We start from the raw sequence: 23,126 nt of genomic DNA on the forward strand, positions 1-23,126 counted from the left end.
GCCAACAGAGCCTATTTCAGCTTAGAAAACTGTACCGCTCGAAACGTCTCACCATAGGGTCAAGCGGAGACTTCATAGAATTCTTGGCCGCCTACAAGAGAATGGACGATTCTGTAACTTACATAACGACCAAGTCTATAAGCGATACCAATACCGTCTGGTTCTGAATAAAATCCGGCTCAATAGGTAATAATTCGTATGGATAAACACGATCTAGCCCGGAAAGCCTATAAGGGAAATATCGATGATGGAAAAAGAAGATATTGCAGATCCCCAGGACGCCGGAATGTCTGGAGTTCCTTACTACAGTAGTCCCAGACCGGATACTGGCTGTTGCATCGTTGAGGACAATGATGATAACTGCATTACTGCCCACGCCATGCAGTGGAACCCACTCTCTCAAGGGACCGAGTCGATCCCCAAGAACATCTGGCGCCAAACTGTAGAGGAGGAGCCCGGGACTGCCGAGAAGTCCTGGAGGTAGTTGAAGCGCATTTCAGTGGACTGGGTGCGATGGGGGGTAGGACCAAGGATCCAATGGTACCAGATAACTTCCATGATGCTTCGTGACAACAGTCAATTTAGATAAATCCCTTGCAGACCTGGACCGGGATCGCACTCCCAGCAATTCGTTGACAAAAATTACATCTAAGTCTACAAAAAGGACTAGACAATGCAGATTGTTCTCCAAGCAGACCAAAAGGGTGGATTTGTGCTACCACCTTGTAATACTGTTAAGGATTTTGTAACTTTAGATGTGTAGTTTTCTGTGCTTGGAAATCTTGCAGTGATTGATTGACTTCGGAGCTTGCTAGAAAATAATTTGACAGTGGAAGCTTGATAAGAGGCCTAAAGAAGGAAATTTTTCAGCGTAATTTACTTAGCTCAAATTATAATAGTTTAATAATACTGATGACGTTATCTCATTTTATTTATTATCAAACTACAATTTCAAAAGTTGCGAAAACGAATTGAGGAATATTATCAACTAAATGCGTTGGGATGCAACTGTCAAAGCAAACATAAAGAAATTCCTATTCCGGGGCTAAACTGAAAATTGCCAAAGAGTCCTGGAAGTAAATGCCTCAAGCTTAACAGGCAAAATTAAACCCAATATAACGTGAATGGATTCAAGACCAACCCAATTAGCCATAAGGAGACATATGTGGATATAGTAAATGATTTGGGTGTTTAAGATACTCCTTTTTTGTGGGATAGGGAGGCGTAAATCCTCTTACTTTAAAGATAAATTCCAATTCAATTCGAAATGTCGATTCCCCTACAAAATGCTTTTAACGCAACGACATTATCATATTATCCACTAATTTCTAATCAATTTCAATTAATTATATCAATTTGATAAGACAAAAAATACTTACAAATCGAACTTATCAAACCGTCAAATCTCGTATTCTACCATCCGATAAGCAAGATTTCCAAAGATACTTGACCACGAGTATTAGCACTGATATCTACCCACATTCAAACAGGGTATCTATGTTAGCACGAAGGCTCACTGAAATATTTTCTGGTTATCAAACACTCTTCACCACGAGATTGACTTTTTTATGAAGATGAATTGTTTTATCGGAGCAAAGCTGGAAAAAAAAGTGGAATTGGAGCGAATTAACAAAGATATCGCCGAACCGACATCAACAACTGTGACATTATCGCACCAGAGACAAACTTGTCATTACTTCAACACTGCTCGATTTATTGGCAAATTGTTTATTCAACCTAAACTTTGCTGTAGATATTGTTAATTTTAATAACTACAATAACCGTAATTGTAGATATTCAGGCGAATTTAATGGTCCGCACGAAGGCATCCGTTCTTCGCAATGTCTTGGACACTAATAAAAATTTTTGAGCGATATAATTTATAAACTTTTTTCAGGAAAAGTGACATTTGATAAAAACACTGCTCACGAATTTTAGATGGAATGTATATGCTCAGTTTTGCCTTAATTTTATTATTCTTGATAAACATTGTATGTGGAAAGCGATTTTAGCTATTGTACTGGAATCAAAAAATCTCTTGAAACGTTTCTTGTATCCGCTGGACGTTTTCAAGATTTGAGGTATGTGAATAAGATATTTTCTCTTTAGATTTCAGCTGCCAATGGTTGCGGGAGATTCTAATCCTAGATTTCCCATATCGGAGTGAATGAGGTTTAACGACTTTTAGAGGTGTGATAAGAAAGAAACGTTCGAATTTACTAAACCGATTTCCTGTTTTCAATCCTACTGCCTGCTGGTGTGGTTTAACGAATTTTCTCTCAATTATGATATTGCTCCGCTATCAAAGTAAGATTTAACCACATTGTCGGAATTTTGAAGCTGATTTTGATTATACAAACACTTGTTTTTGGAGCACCATAAAGCTGCTTCAGAAGATCGTTACGAATTAACAGTGAAAATAGAGCGCTATGACAATTGGCTGATCATTGATCACCGAAAATAAGGGGTGATTGCACGAAGACGAAGGATATAGGAACCTGACTCCATGAAATCCTATCATTGAAAAAATGTATACTCTCAAAAACTCACAAGCAAGGATCCTCCCCCCCTCCCCCTCCCCCTTGTATTATAGAAACTATGATATCTCAAAAATCCCAATGAATTTGTAAGAAAAATTGAAGATCAAGTTGTTATCAGACAAATTTTTTATTGCTTAGGCATATAACTGAAAAATAATGCAATGTCATGTTGCTCGCCATCGTTTTAGATTTTTTAAAAAAAAAGTCATGGCCTATCAATAAATCTCCCAGAGTAACTACTGGTTTCTCTTGAATATCACTCTTACTTGAACGAAAGCATTCTCAAATTCAAAGTAGATAAAGTAGGATCAAAAGTAGCGTAAAATTTGGACTTCATTTTGTTTAGGAATTGAGGGAGTCCGTCATCCACTTGATGGCAGAACGGGCCAATGGGGAAAACTTTTTTTCGTTGTTCCTCGTCAAAATGATAAATCATAAAATCCACCGGAGGGATCACACCAAATCGACTAATTCTTGTATCTAGTATCAAGTCCCACTGCCTAACAGCTTCAACATCATCTCAGGAGTCAATGCCCCAGCCCTCTTTATCTGTGTTGATTTCGTCTGCAATGCCTTCCTAAATCAGCGTTGCTTCCACTGGCTCTATACCCCTGATCCAGCGGCCCCTATGCGACGAGTTACGGTCCACCGAGCCTCCGATCCTGTCCCGGTCCATCGTGCCTACAGCGGGATAATATCCGCAGCCTCCTCAGCAAGTCACGAATCGGAACACAGCCACACCATTTTTTGACATCGTTCCTGCCGCCAACGAAGCTCCACTTCCCGCCGCTGCCAAGCTAAAAGTGGCGTTCCCACCTAAACAGCTCTTTATCTCGAGGCTAGCCTTCACAACTTCCACGGACAATATTCTTTAGTATATAAAGAGCAAAGTTGATTTACTTTCTATTATCCTGCGTTAAACTGACAAAAGACAACAACACCGACTGTAGCTTGTGTATATGTCCCCTCTGCTAGCCCTTCTCATCTGTATGAAGAATTGTTTGACAGTTTGTCTGAACTCCTTACCGTCAGATTCCCTTCCCTCTCTTTCTTCCTTTGCGGAGATTTTAACCTTCCCATGCTCTACTGGCCTAATAATTGTAGCCTTCCAATTCCTTCCAACAACCTCTCCCGTTCTTCCCTTCCAGTTTCTTCCTTTATGAACACTTGCTCTGCCTTGAATTTCAATACCACCAAAAACTCCTTGGGCCGCACTCGCGATCTCCTCCTTTCCAACCTCCCCGAGCGCCACCTCACTTTATTTCCTTGCATATCCCCGTATGTCAAAACTGACGCTCACCACCCCGCGGTTGAATTTGAAGCGGAGTCCCCTCATTCAAAACCCAAAATCAAGCGTAAATCCACTAAATTTAACTTCCACAAAGCCAATTTTGACGGTCTGAACTCAGTTTTAGCGTCTTTCAACTGGGTACATATATTAATCAACTCATCGTGTGATTAAGCTCTAAATACCTTTTGCAATATCCTGTCCGATCTCCTCTCCTGTTATGTCCCCTCCTCCCTGCCTACGTTCGTACCCAACTTGATTCACAACGAAAATTCTTATTAACATTCGCCTGAAACATACAGTTTCGGGCTTCTAAGAATTACGCCGACCTTGCTCACTTTAAGGCTATACGCTCTACTGGGAAGTCAATGGACAGAAAAGTGCGTAGAAGATACTTATTGAGCGTGGAAGCCGCCCTTGCCCGCGGTAACTTAAAACCCTTTTGGTCTCACGCTCGCAATTCTTCTAATCCCACTCAATCTCTCCCTTCTTCTATCAGTTTCGCTGACTCCACTGCTAACTCCCCACAACAATCCTGCGACCTTTTCTGCACCTACTTCTCCTCAGTATCTTCTTCCTCGAGCCTCTACATCTCTCATAACCGCAGACTCCTCCAAATCTCTAGCCATTCCTCTCCTTACGCCTTCCTTGGTTGAGTTCCTCATTTGTAATCTTGACCTCAATGTCGGACCTAGCCCCGATGCGCTTCCTAACCTCTTCCTCCTTAACTGTAGAAAACACATTTCCCTCCCCTTGAGTATAATCTACAACAAAAGTCTCGATGAATGCTACTTTCCCCGTCTCTGGAAAGAGGCCCTTATCATCCCTATCCTCAAGAGCGGAGACCCTTCTCTTGCTGCGAACTACCCCCCATTTCCCTCTCTCCTCTTGCTCCAAAATCCTGGAAAAATAAACTGGTTCACCGCGCACTTTGGTCACCTTATTGTCAAAGAGCAGCATGGTTTCGTGAAACATAGATCTACGGTTTCAAACCTTCTGATCTTTACCAACTTTGTTGCCAAATACTATTCACGACAGGAGGTACATACTATTTATACCGATTTCTCCAAAGCCTTTGATACCGATGATCATAACATTCTCCTCTCTAAACTTTCATTACTAGACTTCCCTCCATCAGTCATCTCCTGGCTTTCCTCCTCATAACTCATACCGTTCCTGCAAAGTTTCTTTTCATGGTTACTCATCTCGTTCCTTCTCTCCTTCCTCTGGTGTTCCCCAAGGCGCTATACTTCGTTGCTACTCTTCCTGTTTTTTACCAATGACCTCGCCTCCATCCTCACCTGCCCGTATTTGCTTTAGGCAGATGACCTTAAATTGTTTGCCTCTGTTTCGTTCTCGCTGGTCTATGCTCTCTTACAGTCAAACCTTGATAATTTAGTCCGTTAGTGTTCGGTCAACAAGCTAACACTGAGCTAGAAAGAAGACCAGGCAGAACCTGCCTGAGATGGAACGATGGCGTATGTCAGGACGCCAGACAGCTTTAAGGGATATCGAATTGGTGGACCTCGGCGCAAAACCGAGATGTCTGGAGTTCTTTATTAAGGCAGGCCTGGACCGGATACCGGTTGTTGCGCCGTTGATGATGATGATGAGGGATTCTTCTGTACTAGGATGTCAATCTAGTTTAAATAAACTGAAAAAACTTTAAGATTCAAGACAATCCCCGTTGAGAATCCCCGTTGAGAATCCCGGTTGATGATCTTGTCGTCATCGTGGCTTTACAGTCCATTTTCGGCCTTGGCATTCAGGATATCGTTCATCAATTCATACAATTTCGAAATCCGAACAGTGATGCTCTGTCTTCGGTAACAGGATTTGCGCGCGATTTTGGTATTTTCCCAGAAGTCTTCGTCCTTCGTCATTCTTTTGTATACTCAAAGCTTTGCTTTCGTATGTATGCGTTTCCATTTTATTCTCCTACAAAATTGTTCTGTTTGTTTGATCAACTTCACTTACGTGGTTGAATAGTTTACTTCCTGGGTTTCTAAAACTATCAGCATTTCCGAAACTGTATTCTCCACAAATAACAGCACTATTCTGTCTAGAATACGTCCTTTTTAAGGTTTTGTGTAAAAATCGGTTTACTGTCTGTCTGTCTGTCTGTCACACGCATTTTTCTCAGAGATGGTTACAGCGATTAACACCAAATTTGATGGAAAGGTAGGAACTGTGAACGCTCGCGCATACAGTGAGTTACATCCTTTTACGATGAATTTAAGGGGGGTCCCCATACGTGCAAATAGGGGGTGTACATTTTTTTTTCATCAAATATAATCATGTGGGGTATCCAATTAAAGGTCTCGGTTAGTACTTTTCGAAACGGGTCTTAGTTTTGACATTTGTTGGAAAGGTGGGGAGTGCGGGGGGTTCAAAGTGATCATTCCTTTAAGGGGGGCATTCTCTGAAACTACTCAACCGAAAAATCTGAAAAAAATCAGGCTGCAAAACCCCACCCGTAAGTTCATGCTAGCACCACGAACGCAACTATATAGGGAATAACATAGAGCATCTCACCAAGTTTGGTGGAAATCGTACTATTACTAACAAAGTTATTATACGTCAAAGTTGTTGCTTCTTTGCAAATTCAAGACTATGAATGTCAATATCACCCAAAAGTGGATATTCTCACATAATATATGCATATATTACGTGCTACGTACTAAGAAATACATAAAACCTTTCGTACCTGAAGCGTCCAGCTTGCGGTTTCCCGACTTGTTTTGTTCTGTCTTGCTTTGATTTAGCCTGACTTCTTCCGTGACCGTGTCCAGGCTGTCCACAGAGAAAAATCAGGAAAAATGTTAACATCGTCAGCGTATGTCACAATCTGGTCGGACTTAAACCGTGGCTTCATCCTGGTGTCGGTGGAAAGTATTCTGAATGAATTGAAAAGTATAGGTGCCAGTCAGAGGCCTGAGAGCAAATCTGGACCCGAGGTGAAAATTATGCGGAAAATGAGGCCCGGGCTGAAAGTTAGACGGGTCTGGGATAAAAATTACGCGGACCCCTTAATATGTCTTTTTTGTATAGTAATTTCTACTCCCGACCCCTAAAGAAAGCCAGGACCCGGGGAAGTCCCCCTGTTTCCACTCGTCTCATTTGCTCCGAGGCTAGTCTCCTTATGTGGGTCCTATTTGAATAAAAAAATTTCCCACAAACTCTGAATCTGCACTTGAGGTGTTGCGCCGATTATTCGGTAGACGACTTTCGCGCTAGCAGGAATGGAGTGTTCACACACCAAAAAGCCTCGGATTGTGTCAGGTTTCTAAACAGCTGGCTTTTTATGGCAGTAAGTTATTTGGCTGTCGACGTCATTGGTTCGTTAACTCCCTCAAAGAAAGGGTGGTCTCAGGTAGGACTGACTGACTGTGCTGATGGATTCTCAACTAAACTGGGGATCCACCCACACTGTCTTCATCAAAGATATTCCTAATACCTTACAGGACCAGCATGCTGCATACACAGCATGCGCGTTTCAAATTATTTAAGATTTAGGGTTGTCAAAAATTGGTGGATTAAAAAAATATTTTGAAATAAAAATTTAAAAATAAAGTTAATTTGGAATTTTTATATATTGCACGGGCGCTAATTTTAATATTGTGGATTCACAAGGAAATACATGAAATAGAAATTGGGGTCCTGGAAGGGACGGAAATGCTGAAATGAACTTTCTCGCCTTCACGGTGTAAGCCAATTTGAAACCGGCCATGATTTGCGTGCCTTAAAACCAGCGGGCACTACAACTTGTGAAAACTGACGCAACCTCAAAGTGATACTTGTGGACAACCTATTGATTAAAGTTCATATAAGTTTTGGTATAAATGTATGTAGTTGCTTTTAACCACTAATTGTGACACATTCCTGTCGACCGTGCACTTTTTTGAAATACAACTAAAAAGTCTTGTGACATATTCCACGAAACTCAGATTTGCTAACATATTACTGGTAAACGAACAAAAGTTCGTTCGCAGTTCTAAAGGATGCCTGATCGGGATTCAGGATGGAAAACCTTCAAAGCTACTTTCCAAACATATCCAATTGTATATACCTTTCAAGTGAAAGAAATATAACTCGTTATGTAAATTTATGCTAAACTTGTCCCCAATGATGGGAGCTTTCAACACACAACGATTTTGTCCTACTCAACTAATCCGAAATAGCACTAAATTATATAACGAAACTAATCGTATATATTAGATTAATCCCCTTTCTAAACTGCAAACGCATCAATACGTCTCTATCGATGTCAAGTTTGTATACAGAAATAAAACCCTTAACCAAACACTTCTTCAATTTTTATCTGCTTTCTTCGAAACCATAACCAATCTTCGCTTCAGAACAAAACCAATGCTCACGCTCTATCTCATTGGCTCAGTGATCCTACCGAAAGTGATATCCAAATATGATTTCACAAGACTGACGATAGAGCCCCATAAAGATCATTAGGAAATGAACTTATAAAAGTGATGACAATCTTCAAATAAACAATCAAGTTCCTACGACTCTTGATCACATCTTCATCTTTAGGAGGAATCGATGGGATTACAACATTGTTTCGGACAAGGACTGCTAATGTTAACAGTGATAAGTTATTGTCTCTAAATATTTACATGAAAAAGTTGAAGCAACATGCCATAGCGCCATGGAAGTCTCGAGAGGATCTAGAATTTATAGAGATGATGATTATGGGTTAAGGGTAGTTTCATAGTTCTATAAACTCGATTGTAAATTTTGTAAGCTTTTCAATTTCGAAAATTAAAAGTTATTTGCTTTAAACAATAATATCCAACTTAATAGGATATCTGTAGTATTTAGTTTATATTGAAAACGTACCATACCAGTTAATCTTTTGTCATCTTTAGCCTTTGTTCCGTTCAGAAGCCGCGTCGGCTCGTCGTGAACGGTCTGCAGTAGTAAGGCTTTAAAATCCCCATCCAGCCCCCGTTGTTTTGGCCGGCCTTTTGTTCGTTTACCATCGACTTTGATGTCTAGACCAATTTTGCAAAGTAAATTCTCTTTAGTGCAAATTATGTGACCATACCATCGAAGACGCTTCTCTCAAAATGTTTCCACAATCGATGCAACCCCCCTTATCGCACAAGTCCAACGCAATATCTTCACCTCCATTACCGCGAGACGCCGTTCATTGTCTTCTATAGTCGGCCAACACTCAGAACCATAGAATGCGTTGATGTGAACCCGACTTCATTCGGGTTCATACCAGTTAATGTAATCATAATATATGTCAAACCAGCTCTAAGGAACTCGCAAGCAAACTTTAATGGCTCGTACTGCAGAAGGAGGCCAGAAGCATCATTTTCATAGACATCGAGTAGTCCATACTTATCAAACACATTTAACTGAAAAGAATACTACAAAAGCAGGTCACAGGGAAGAATAGACTAGAGCGTAAGAATAATAGATAGGTCTTATTTATGTATCGACTAGAGCACGCTGTTTTAATTCTGGAAACCGAAGACTTGCTCGTAATTAGTCGGAAGACACATATATTAGCCTTTCTCCTTGACACAAGGTGAACTTTCCCTTCAATACTGATTTGGGCATGCAGACTGTGCTTCGGTTTCACTTTGTCACACTTAATACTGTGTAAGGTAAGGGATCCACAAAGCGGAATAGCAGCATTCCTTTTAGATTAACCAGTGGGGACCTTCGATGAGAATGCTCCGCGTTATATCTACCTATTTCAAATTTTGATATTCGTCCCCTTTTTTCAATTTCGAAATTGATTCCTATAGCCGATTTCATCATAAACTATCAATTGAAGGGGGACCAGAATACGTATCCACTTGATAAAGGGCCGGATTAATTGGAAAGACACTTTCTTCCATTTTGTTGTCCAAGAGCTCCTCCTTTTAGGCTGGATACACAAATTTTCATAAATAACGACTGAAATCAGATACTGCCTCACCTCTGCCATGAGGGCAGAGTGACCGAAAGTGGTTACAAATGAACATAAGGATATTGGTCACTTTGATCGATATCGACCCCCTATTCTTGTTTATAAGTATATAAAGGAGGAAATAACACCTAATAACCATTTCGGTCTCACTGGCCCCATGTGTCCGGTTAACTGTCCGGTTTTCTAGAAAGTTAGCGGTCATATGAAACATGAAACGAACAGTTCTGTCGCTTGGTCAGATGGTAAGCTAAAATGACGAAAACGAAGGATTTGTATTTTGAAGTTGAACTAGGGAAAAATAGGAACTGTGTTGAAGGGATAGTTCAAGGCAATATCAAAGTAATAGCAGTGTTTGCTGAGGAAATTCCAAGTCGGAAACAAATCACCCCCCTTATATTTCTTTTTATCTTTCGCACTATACAAAAGTGAAAAGCATAAATTTTGTCCATATCTACAAGAAAGTGCAAAACTTAGTAAAAGTTGAATTTTCTACTCCATCCCCACAGTAGGGTGAGGAGTTTACGAAGGAATAAAAGATGGAAGGAATGGTTCCTCTTCTTCAAACCCGACCGAAACTCGTGTCAGTCATTCTCCGCTCCGCATTTGAAAGCTATGGCCACTTAAACTGGGCTTTTTTAAATCATCACGGCAAAACTGGATTTTTAGACCCTTCGCCATTAGGGAAAGACGATGTAGAGGGTATGCATGAGGAGCCTGTCTAACTCTATTAAAAAATTGCAGCGGTCGCCCCTTAAAAAGCTGTGAACCTTCAAAATGGAACTATTTTTATTTCGAAGGCGTTGGATTTAACGTTTAATCACATTTTTGGCGGCAGAAAAGAGTTTATGATCGGAGAAGCGGAAGGTTCTGCCTGTCAAACTGATAAAGTTTAATTCAGCAGGCTCACCCCTGGAGAGAGATAGGATAAAAAGGGTCCATAGGAAGAAAAAGAAAGTCCCTATTTTCTACCACCGTTGAGGTGGCGGTCATCCCCGTTGAAACGTTATGGTGATCTGGAAAGGGGCTACTTCCGAATCATTAATAAGCTAATTGCAAGGACAACCATCGTCATGATGCGCATGGTTCCGACGACCTAGAATGGAAAATGAAGAACTCATTCTCAAGTAAAGAAAATATCAGAGTCCTACATACATAATTAAAAGAGCTTGACTTGCAGAATATTTTGTTTGAAACTTAAAATTGCAATTTTGAAGGATACATTTTTTTTGATTTCTTCAATTGTCGAAAAAAATCTTAGAATTTACTGAAAGCTATCAAAACGGTTCCCCTGTTTCAAGTACACTAACCGGAGCTGTAATATCAGGGAACACGTGGTACATTAGGCTTCCTACCTGCGTCGCTAGCAGGCTCGTGCGAATTTGTGACTCTCTTCCAAAGGAAGAAAGCACGGAGATCTAATTTTGTCTAAGGGCTCAGGAAGGAGGCGGCTGCATATGAAATACGGAGCCTTATTTTACTGTTCCTCACATTGGCTGCATATAGCTCAAATTCACCTCATATTTTCCCATATGGAAATTTAAGGGGCAGCATCCCGTTGAAAGCCCTACTAGGGCTTTCAGGTATGCGACAATTCAGGGCCAATAAGAATGCGACTCTAGAGTTTCCAAATTCTTCACAAAGGTTTCCTTAGCGGGCAAGGATTCGAATATACCAATTCGGCCTCGTGAACACTTGCAACTTCACCTTTTAGAGTAGACTTGAAAGTGAATGTACTAACTCCAAATACTGGCTTTGTTCCTACTTTAGTGGAGCTAAACATAAGACGAGTCAGTCTGAATGAATTTTCATTGCCAACGGTATTCAAGTACCCCAGTAATCACTTTAAGGATATCTCGTTAGCAGACTCTGAAGTTGTTTCTCTCTGTTCGTGAAATTCTGGTAATCAAATATCATTTCAGGTTAATTTAGTCATCATTTTTCAGGACAACGGGTAGCAACTCATGCAAAGAACATTGGAATTCCTTCTCTCTCCTTTTGGAGTGATCCTAAGGAGGGTTGTCATCGCTGGGGTTTTTTATGGAAGAACTGCACCTAAAACCAAGATAGAATATGTCAACATATCCTGGCTATGAAGGAAGCGTGCCTACATACCCTTCGAGCCGGAATGACTGGTGTTGTCAGTGGAGGTTAGCGAATTCTTGAAGATTTCTGGGCATCAATATATCACACTCGAAGGGGTTAACGCTATCTCTGAACGTGCAGCAACATAGTGGTGTCCCTTCACGTGAAACCATACAAAAGTGAACTTAAGGAGATCCGTCGTAGTTCTGGAAACAGGCAAAGCCGCAGTGTAGCACACTTTGCGGGGTGGGGGCTGTAAGCGACACTGTCGTAAATTCAATTTTAGACCTGCTAGCCACAGTTTGCGAGGCTTCCATGTCCTGAAGAACACCCAGCCGTGGCAAGCCTTCTATATGCTAGTGGAAGGCGAAGCGGAGGCACAAGGTTCAAACGGAAGCGGAATACACCAGAATCACTAAGTGTATATCAGCAAAAGCAGACTCCGCAGCGCGATAAATAGACGCAAAGTTCGCTGCTGGCAGAACTAGTCAGCAAAATCGATGGAGATCTGTAGGACCCCAAATGTAAACTGGCCACCCGAAAAATGAGTACCCTCCGGAAACGGTGTTTTCGCAATACGAAACAGTACACATTCTGTTCGGGTTGATACTAACAGTGCGGAAGACGTCGGAGATTATTCACTTTTTACTATTAAAAGCTGGAAGAGGCAGAGGGAAAGTGTTGCAATATCTTATCAGACTCGAAGAAGCTATATATACCGCCAGGAACTTATCCCAAAGGCAGTTTGACACTGCTGCTTGGCACGTTAGTACTATGCGTAGGTAGTATCATAACTAAAAAGGGAATCCCGACACTGCGTTCCATGCCAATTAGTTCCACGGTTTAGCTTCAAAGCCAGCTTCTCAGTACCTTAGATTGACGCCCGATCCGTAGGCGAGTTTTTGAGCAAATCAAAGCAACAGTGGACAAAGATGCAGCAAAAATTTCGACCTTAAGTCGACTAATGGCAAACGTTGAGGATTGAGGGTTCTACAATGCAATACATTCTTCTCTAAGGTGTAAAGATATACGGGTAACGTAAGTACAGAGTCGGCTAACTTTGCGTGGCGAGGGTGGCATCCTCCAACCGAGCGATCTCAGAAACATCACATTGACCACCTTGTTCAGAGGACAGAGGGGGAAGCAATAGTGAGGAACAAAAAAAATACTGAACAATTAGCAACTCTCTTGGAAAAACGAGTCAAGAGGCAAATAGAGCGGAAGGCTCTGTCGTTAAACCGAAAGCATGTCGATATGGAGCATTTTCTTACACAGCAAACAAAACCGACACACGCTTTGCCCATTTTTCCATACAATGAGCTGTCAAAAGCTAACCAATACTTTGTCCCAATGTAAGACTAGCGTTACCGCGTCGGAAGAAAGTCTTCATGGAGAAGAAACAATAGTTATCCTAGTCAGCCAGAAAAATAAAAAATAATGCTATTATCGACTTTGAATGGCTATGCACTCTTCAGCTGCGAGCCAAATTTGGAAGCATTCGCCATTTTAAGAGAGAAGACTCTAGAGTCGAAGAAGAATCCCTTCTAGGAGGATATGGAAGGAGCCCTAGTTTGCCTGCGCCAGGTATAGTATTAAATTCATACTTGGAAATTTCTATATCCAAGTAGGGACCACACATGGACCGTTCAATTTTATTTTGACCGCACATCGAGGCAGTTCGAACCACACCTGTTCAAATCACTCAGTCAGTTGACAAGTACGACTCAACTTCGTACAAATTCATACCATGCTCAAGCCAAAGAGCTTGTGGAGTGTTTACACCGGCAGCTAAAAGCTGCTATCCGATACCACGAGAATGCGATATGGACGTGCGTATTACCAACGATTCTTCTTGGCATTCACGCAGCTTGGCGCGAGGAATTTGAAACCACTGTCGCTGCCTTGGTTACGGCCAACCACTCCAGCTTCCTGGCGAACTGCTTACACCGTCAAATCTGAACGATCAAGATCCGGTTGCACTTCAGACCGATGACCCAGCAAAGTCACGGTGAGCACAAAACGTTCATCTTCAAGGACCTTGCTTCTACGAAACATGTCTTCGTAACGCAGGACGCCGCCAAAAGAACGATACAAATGCCATACGATGGTCCTTTCCTGATCATCCGCCCTTCAGAGAAGACTTTCCTTGCCAACATGTATGGCGGCAGGCAAATATATCTATCGGACATTTGAAGTCTGCATTCATACTTTCGAAGAAGCCAGATGATGAGCAGCGAACCATTCCCCCCCATGAAAAATGACTTGACCTAGAGCAGCAGTCATCCTTGTAGGGCGACGAATATCCGACGACGCATCCGAGAAAATCTACGAGATGTGTCCTATTTGCCGGTCACTATCAAGCCTGTTTTGAGTGAATTATATGATGTTCATCCTATATTTGTATGGTGATTTCATCACTGGAGGAGAAGTACTTTGGCGGCTACCATCATTGGTTGGCACAACTCTGCGGCAGCTAATGCCATCTGGTGGAACCCTTTCTTCCCCAGAGGTCCTTGCACCGCCATCGGGTAATCCTCGGCATGATCTTCAAGTAAACTGTGGTCCCCGCTTCTTTCTTTCTTCTTGGACGAAAGGCTAACAAGGACGGCCACGCAGCAGTCATCGACCACGAAGGGCAATTCAAAAGGAGTCGGCTACGGAGAACATCGACGCCCTGGTGCTCGAACCAGCGATACATCTGCAGACAGATTGCATGGACATGCCCACCGAAAACCGCTCCGAAAATCAACTAGTTAGGAGGAAACGAACCAGACCCGCAAAGGCCGATTTAAAATGATAAAAAATTAATCAATAAAACTTCATTCTTACTGATATCAAATAGGGAGATACATTCCTGCTCGCTGATATAGAAAGCTTTCCGGAAAGGTCAACAATATCAGCTGAAAACAAACCATTGTATTTATTGAATGCGCTTGCATTAAAGAAAAATGCACTTCCTTCTCTAGGTTGATATTACTTCGGAACTGCAAACTCACATCCGCCATTCTGAGAATACTCAACTATACTATCCAGACAAAGTGGCGACAATAGGTTGGATTAAATATGCACCAGCAAAATCATATTTGATATGTCCTTTTCCACCCACGAGTATCTAATATCAAGATTTATTCCAAGGAGTGCCTGTGATATTTTGGGATACAGATCCATTCGATAAGTGGTTAGACCGTGCAGTGAGTGTCATTTTTGTTTCCTACTCCCCAGGAGGAACACCCGGCTTAAGCCTTCCTCCCACACTTCTATTGATTGCAGCCATTTAGATTTCTCTTTCATTTATAAGTGGTTCTATACCATCTGCAAGAGCTATGAATTCATAGCCAAGATACGGATGACGGTATCCGTCCATAAAACGGCGATCTGGACGAGATGCATGTATAGAAGCAAGATATGTTAACAACCCTTTTCACTTCTCACTATTCTCCGACGGAGCTGATAACAATGAAATCAATTCGCAATGCATTTGGAGGCGAACTAATGGCAGAAAAATATCATTCCTTGGCCAGGCGAAGATAAGAGCAATGATACAATAGCTAATAACAGTAGCTGTTGCGACAGCGTCGAAGTTATTATGAAAATAACTCATCTGTGTCACACATTCACTCATAACACCTTCAATAACAACACGGCTATTAAAAGCTGCTAGCGAGATGTACGTCTTACTATATATGCAACTGATATACCTGACATACCTACATATATATTCATTCTATCACTATTACTATCACATTAGTTTTATTGAAACAACGAGAGTATAAAATTTTCCTAATTGATTTTCCACAGATAACCAGCTAGAAACATGCTGGAATGTTCTGTTAATTCAAAACTATCGCCTCTAAAATATCTATTAGTTCGACGAGACAGCACACACCTAAGCCATCTTGGGAAGGAGCTGAACTGTCAACATGTGCTGGAGTTTATATATCATCCCCACACATGGGGACAGTTTTTCTTCTAAAAACCGCAACAATAGAGAGAGAAGATATCATGGTCCTCCCAATCGCTCAGAATGAGGTTCTTCATACGCGATTATGGAGAGTCTTCACAAGCAAAGTGGAGAGCAAGGGTAGACTCCTCAAGATTAGGGTAAATGACCGGTTGCCATATCAACTATCGATTTGGCAACATACCTGTGCACGTGCAGAAGGAAAAGCCGAGGAAGGCAAATCGAAGGAGACACCGGGTGAAAAGCACACCGAGTTCCCCGAAGAAGTCCCAGAGACCATGGAGGCGGAAAGGACTGGATCAGACAGGTAAGTGGACCTGTTGCCAAGCGAAGAGCGGAAGCTGGACGACCTAGGCTAAAGACTTCTAGGGCTCAGAGTGGACAGCGACACGTGGCCACGCGCTGCCACGTCGGACGAAGAGGCCGATACTCCGACAGTGGAGAAGAGCTCCAACCAATAACGAAGCCAATGGCCAGCACTAAGATAGCCCAGATAAACCTCCACCATGCGAAAGCTGCATCTGCGGTAACTACAAGGGCAAGTTTGAAGGAGGACATTGGAACAGTACCGGCTTAGGAGCCTTGAGTGTAGCAGGAGCAGATGCGCGGTCTGCAAGAAGGAAGCATGAAGATAATTTGGGACTCACCTTGTGAAAAACCAAGAGCTTGCATAATTCCTAAAGGTAATTTAAAATATATTTGTCTTTCAGAGTTCCTCACACCTTGTGGCTATCCAAGCCTCATTGGAAGCCGGAAGTAGCAAAGCAAAGGCAGTCCTGCCCTCGGAATACTTCCCAGGAGACGATACCCAGATTCCACCTGAACAAGTCGCTAAATTGGTGAAGTACTGTCTGAAGAGGGCGTTACCACTTCTCCTCGGCTGCGATACCAACGCCCATCGTGAAGGTTAAGAAGCAACGATAACAATCAAAGAGGTGACCTTTTTGAATTTGTTCTTAACAATAAATTAGAAATATATAACATAAGGAACACTCCAACATTTGCAACCAGCACTAGACAGGAAGGACTAGACATAACTCTAGGAAATACGCTAATAAACAGGCTGGTCAGGAATTGGGGGATGTCGGATGAGCCCTCTATGTCCAATCGCGACATAATCAGTTTCGACATTGAGGGTAACTCGGAAATAAAAAGAATAATAAGGAATCCTGGGAGAACGGATTGGGAATCCTCTTCAACGCACCTGAGCAACAACATGGCTCACCTTCAAGGGGACGGTGACATCAGGAGCGAACTGGAACTAGGAACAGTTGTGGAAAACCTCAGCATAGTCGTCATTGACGCATATGAGGCCAGTTGTCCGACTAAGACAGTTAAGTCATCAACTGACGTGCATGATGGAACAGGAACCTGAACAGAATGAGAACAGAGATACGAAAACTCTTCAACCGGGCAAAACTAACCGAAGCCTGGCCGAGGTACAAAAGTGCACGGACTGCGTATAACAACACGATCAGACAAGCAAAACGGAAGAGCTTTAGGGAATTCTGGGAAGGGATCGAATAGATCACAGAAGCAACCAGAGTTTACAAAACTGTCGCCAAAAACGGGGCAAAATCCTATGTCTGTTTGAAGAAGGAACATGAGACATTTACCGAGAATGAGGAGAACAGAGTGCATAGAGTACACCTGCTTCTCAGAACTCATTTGCCGGAATCCTACCCCACCGCGAAAGACGACAACATTCTGCCTGACACCCCAACAACGAATATAAGGGGAAGAAAGGAGAACTGGAAACTAGCAAAAGAGGTGTGCTCAGAAGCTAGGGTAAAGGCAGTGGGAACTTTTAAACCACTTAAATCACCAAGAGTAGATGGCATTCTCCCAGCACGAATTCAGAGCGGCCTAGAAATCATCTTAGAGTCTCTTCTGAGGGTGTGGGTGTGCTTAAGGTGGAGGAGAGGTAAAGGTTCTGAGCACTCATACCTTAGTGGTCTATTGTACTCGATTCCCCCGTCTAACGAAATCTCCCGGATTCGTTTATGTATCGTAGGATTTCCGTTAGTCGATGTGATGCTATCCGCTGCAGTTGAAGCACATCAGCAGCAAAAATTTGATTTCTGATGCGTCCGTAGACGGAGTACTCACATAGAAAATGTTCCATGGGTTCCGCTTCCTCATTACAGGATGGATGTATCATTTGGGTAATTCCTATTCTGTCCACAATAATTCTGCAAGTCTTCCTGCTTTTCGACAGGTTAAACTTTATAGTAGGTTTGTTTGTTTCTGACAGGGAAAGTTTGGTCTGGCAACATTAAGGTTTCGCCACCTGTCATTATGGGAAGCTTGTTTTCAGTTTTAGATTCATTTCCCTCTACACCACAATGACCAGGTACACAGAAACAAAATTCAATCTTTTTCTAGATTCCTGAACGATTTTTAAAATTATGAAGGAACTACTCAACGTCCTCTTCCGAGGGTGGTAAGGGGCAGCATAATCCTGGGATATATGCCAAGGGCATGGACCCAAAGGGGTTTTTGTTCCGAGAGCAGGTAAAAACGTTCTTTTTCACCCTAAATCTTTCAGACCAATTTGCCTAACATCGTTCGTACTCAAAACAGGGGAGAAAGTCGCAGACAACTATATTAGAACTAACATTCTAAGCCTAATGCCCTACAACAGTGTCAACATGCTTACCAGGCAGGACGGTCAACTGAAACTGCTCTGTATCAGCTGACAGAGGTACTACGGGACGCCATAGGAACAAAAGAAATTGCACTGTACGCGTTTTTGGATATCGAAGGAGCATTCAAAAACGCATCGCCCACAGAGATACAAGATGCCCTGAGCCGAAAGGAGTTAGGCACATCCTAGCTTTCTGAATGGGCAAAATGTCAGAGAGTAGGCAAATCGAAGTACACAGGTTGTCCACAGGGCGGGGTACTATCGCCGCTTCGGGGTAGTGGACGAACTGCTAGATGTGCTAACAAATACTAAAATACAAGTCCAGGGTTATGCGGACGACATTGTTTTAATCTGTAGGGGCAAATATGAAGATACCCTATGTGATAGAATCCAAACTGGACTAAGTGTTACTAGTACCTGGTACAGGAAGGTGGAACTGCGGATCAATCCAGGTAAAACCAAACATAGTACCATTCGCTAGGAGACGTACATTTGATCAGCTGAGAGCCATAAAGCTACATGAGATGGCGGTGGAACGAGAAACCGAGGTCAAATATTTGGAAATTACGCTAGACCAAAAATTACTCTGGAAGACACATGTCGGAAACACTTGTCAGAAAGCAACGAGGGTTCTGATGACTTGTAGGTCCACAGCAAGAAAAAAATCAGGTTGCAGCTTGAAGGTACTACTTTGGATATACGAGTACATTGCAATAGTAAGGCCAATGATTACCTATGAAGCGGTAATCTGGGATGAAAGAACTGAACTCAACACATAAGCCAGGGATTTACACAAACTCCAAAGACTGGCTTGCATGTGTATCAGTGAGGCAATGAGGACATGCCCAACGGCATCTCTGGAGGTCCTTCTAGGATTAACCCCTCTCCATCTGCACATATGCACAGATGCAGGCAAGGAGGGGAATATTCATGATGGCCGAGAATGTCAATGAGGCGGGAAACTGCCCAAATCGAAGGAAGATTGATGTTCTTTCTAGGCGGTATCCCGAATTATTGATGCCAAGGGATAACATGACAGCGGGGTTCCACTTCGATGAGAAGTTTGAAACACGTTGGAGTAAAAAGGCAAACTAGAAGAGCGTGGCTGTGACATACGACTTAAACCAGCAACTGATTACTTGGTTTATTGCCGGATCCCTCACAGCACAAGGAGCGGAAACCAATGGGTAGGCACACTAACATATTCCTGGCAAAATATACGCCACAGCCAGATGTGCCTCATGTAATCTCCAAAAGAACTACAGGGGGCAGAACATTACTGTTCTCACTGACAGCCAAGCATTTATCAAGGCTCTGAGGTCCAACCAGGTGAACTCTAAACTGGTATGGGAATGCCTTGAGAGACTGAATACACTCGGATCGTCCAACAAGGTCAGGATGCTCTGGGTTCCAGACCATGTTGGGTTGGAAGGGAATGAAGAAGCGGATGAACTAGCCAAGAAGGAAGCAGGGACGCTTTTACACGGACCAGAACCCTTCAGTTAAATCGTTAAGAGGAACGGTTGAAGGAGCTATACTGGTCGGATCTACCAGGAATGGAGCAGTCCAGGGTTCTTATTGGGGTTACGAACCCAAGCGCATAAAGGATTGCTTAAAGCTCATAAAAAGGAACCTCCGAATCATAGTGGGAGTATTTCTCAATGGTCACTGTCGGCTAAACCTACCTACCTACGGAATCTAGGGATATCTACGGTCACTGCCACGTCAATGGCCCCTTGTGCTGACATAGGTGTATTGAATTTGTTGACATGTTGCCTACTTTCCAGCTTAATGCGCCTAATTATGTTGATGACCGTTTGTGGTAACGCGTGTGTTAACTTATATGCTCATATCCTGTTTTTCGTTCCTGCTCATTATCCTGTATCTCCTTTTCTTCGATTCCAAAGGAAAGGTGAAGATAAGATATCAATTTCAGCAAAACTTCTAGTCATCTCTACTCACACTGCCGCCACTGTGCGTCTTGAGATTGTGTTTACAAGTTTATCTGCTTAATTACGCAACTGCGAAAAAAATTACAATAAAAATTGAAAATTCCCAAAGACTGTGGTAAAAATAGATACTATCCGTCTTCTGTAGACTTCGCATTCTTGGGACCGGAAATTAAGCGCCCACTTGTATCTTTTGCAATAAATATTAGATCATGGTCAGTTTCCGCGACATGAGAAGTGTGTTTTTGTGTACAAATATTAGTAGATAAAAACTCAAATATGCATGACATCCAGATAGAAGAATTTACGCAAATATGCACTGGAAGCTTCCCTAGATAAGAAATTTCAAATTTTAGAATATTATTATGGTATGTGGTGGTTTTGTGCTGAAGCATCAGAAGACGCCAATTTATCAACATATGAAAACTTGGCGCTGGAACTTATCATAGTCATTCAAGAAATTCCCAGTGGACCAGCTTCCTCTTCGGTGTCTACCAAGTTCAGATAATGAAGTTTAGAAAAGATGTTTTAGAAAATGCAAATAGATTACGAATACTCGTGTTGGTTTGAAAACAGAATATGTTACATAGAGATATGGCGAGAACCTGACCTGGTTCTCAATGACTTTTACAAGTTTTCCCATGCAGCTATCTGCGTCAATGAAACGCATAACGTACGTCAGTTGATATGGCATATCTAATGTAGTTTCGAAAATAGTTTAGTTTATATGAAGAGTTCGAAGATAATCATATTGCAAGATTCAATTAGAAATAAAAGATGAGCTACATTATCTAAATAGATACTAAGCTGCAGAAATCGGTTTTCATATCTTGAAGGTATGCTAAGTTAACTGCCGAATAATTCGTGAGAATTTTCATTTTAATTGATTGAATGAGGTAAGGAGGCTGTCCTTTGAGCTAATCCGAAGATGGGGCCAGAATTGTAAGCAAGGTTGGGTGTATACTAGCAATGTACTCCTGAGCAAACACGTCATTTTCATATCTTGCATCACAGGGGTTTCCAATGATTTGCCTGTCTGTCTGCGCCAATGTAAAGCAGTAGAATGAAAGTAGTACTGGCAACATTTTTTGGTCCGCAAAAACACAAGCTCTAGTCTGAAGTTATCATTTCTTCCAAGCTATTAAGGGTTATTAAATTTGAACGCGGTCAAAGGGTAGTAGGGTATGGAGCATAAAACCTGGGAAACGCCTGCTGAACCAACACCAACACTTCTACTACCAACCTCTATCTCCACCTCCACGCGCTGATCGCTGGGAGTTCTTTCTTTATGAAAAACTACAGACGAAGGAGGATGAAGGCCAGTCTCCCGCGTCTAAAAACGGGACCAAAATGTACCAACTCGTCTTCCAGGTTGGGGGTTGAGTAGGGCTGGCAACCCTACATGGTAAACAGATGTTACGAAGCAACGGAAACAAGCTCGGACAGGATGGATTTTACAACGACATACCCGTTTCCGTTCCATTTTCTCATGGAACATGCGCTCCATATCCAGACCGAATGCTGCTGAGGAGCTAGCCGATACCCTGTCCCAATATAAGGCTGATGTAACAGCGTTGCAAGAGATGCGATGGACAGGGACCGGTTTCCTAGAGAAAAGCCGCTACACCATATATTATAGTGGCCATCCGGTAAACCATGTGATCGGAGTAGGTTTCTTAGTCAGCCAAAAAATGAAATCTGCTATTATCGGCTTTGACAATATAAGCAAACGGCTATGCACTCTGCGTTTGCGAGGCAAGTTTAGAAATATAAGCCTCATAAACGTTCATGCCCCAACAGAGGGGACTGCAGAGCCGGAGAAGGATACCTTCTACGAAGCAGGTGAGCGGACCCTCGAAGCCTGTCCCAAGTATGATATCAAAATCATACTTGGAAATTTCAACAGTCAAGTAGGGAAGGAGACCGTATTCAGGCGTCCTCGGCTCCCATCGCTTATATAGGGATACCAATGATAACGGACTGCAGACTATTCAGTTAGCAGTATCGCACGAAATGGTTGTTAGAAGTACCTGGTTTGCGCGGAAAGCGGTCCGCCAACATATATGGGTTTCTCCAGACAGGACCACTTTCAACCAAATTGACCACCTGCCGATTGAACGTTGCCACCTCAGCCTTGATGAATGTCAGAAAATATAGGGAGGCCAATATAGACTCGGACCTGCAATCCACTCTGACAATCATGTGAGAGCGAATACTGAAGCCATCCACAATACAGCCCTCCACAATACCTATAAAGGGGAAATGGATGAAACCTCCAAACATGCTCTGCCAAACGCAGCACCGCGAACGCGACTTCGAATGAGCGATCGCAAGGAATTCATTTAGTGGAACGATGCCGTCATGGTCTTTTCCGCCACGTAGTTGAATTCTGCAGAGGACGTCACGTATCAGCGCCGACTGGAAGACGCGAAAAATTCCGTTAGTCTAGTGCTGAAATCATTGATCAGTCCGTTTAGCCACGAGCCTCTAAGAAGCGGAAGCTGACCTCGACGACGTCACCGTAAGGAGCCGCCGACAAGGATCATCTGCACGCTCTGGAGCCCCAACCTCAAAAATGCTGTGAGTGCAAGCCGCCGCAGGGAAAAAGTTTTTTTTTTAAGTTGGAAAATTTTGACATATTCCTTCCGTGTCCTGAATTACTAGTTAACATAAGAGCATAAATTAATATAGAACCGCCGCAAGACACAGCGACGATAT

At 42.5% G+C, this 23,126-nt stretch overlaps 1 protein-coding gene across 3 annotated transcripts in view; it reads right to left on the reverse strand.

Annotated features, from left to right (window-relative positions):
- LOC119646135 (transcription factor hamlet) overlaps nucleotides 1-23,126 on the reverse strand; it is a 182,529-nt gene that overhangs the window by 154,800 nt on the left and 4,603 nt on the right. For 2 of the 3 annotated variants that reach the window (XM_038046492.1, XM_038046491.1), the window contains exon 1: nucleotides 1,380-1,834. The exons of the other annotated variant lie outside the window; for it this stretch is intronic. The gene's annotated coding sequence lies outside the window, so the exon portion shown is untranslated. Of the gene's footprint in view, nucleotides 1-1,379; nucleotides 1,835-23,126 lie in introns of those variants that run through there. 3 annotated transcript variants of the gene reach the window in all.

The sequence above is a fragment of the Hermetia illucens genome, chromosome 1 (assembly GCF_905115235.1).
Source record: "Hermetia illucens chromosome 1, iHerIll2.2.curated.20191125, whole genome shotgun sequence".
Taxonomy (NCBI): Eukaryota; Metazoa; Arthropoda; class Insecta; order Diptera; family Stratiomyidae; genus Hermetia; species Hermetia illucens.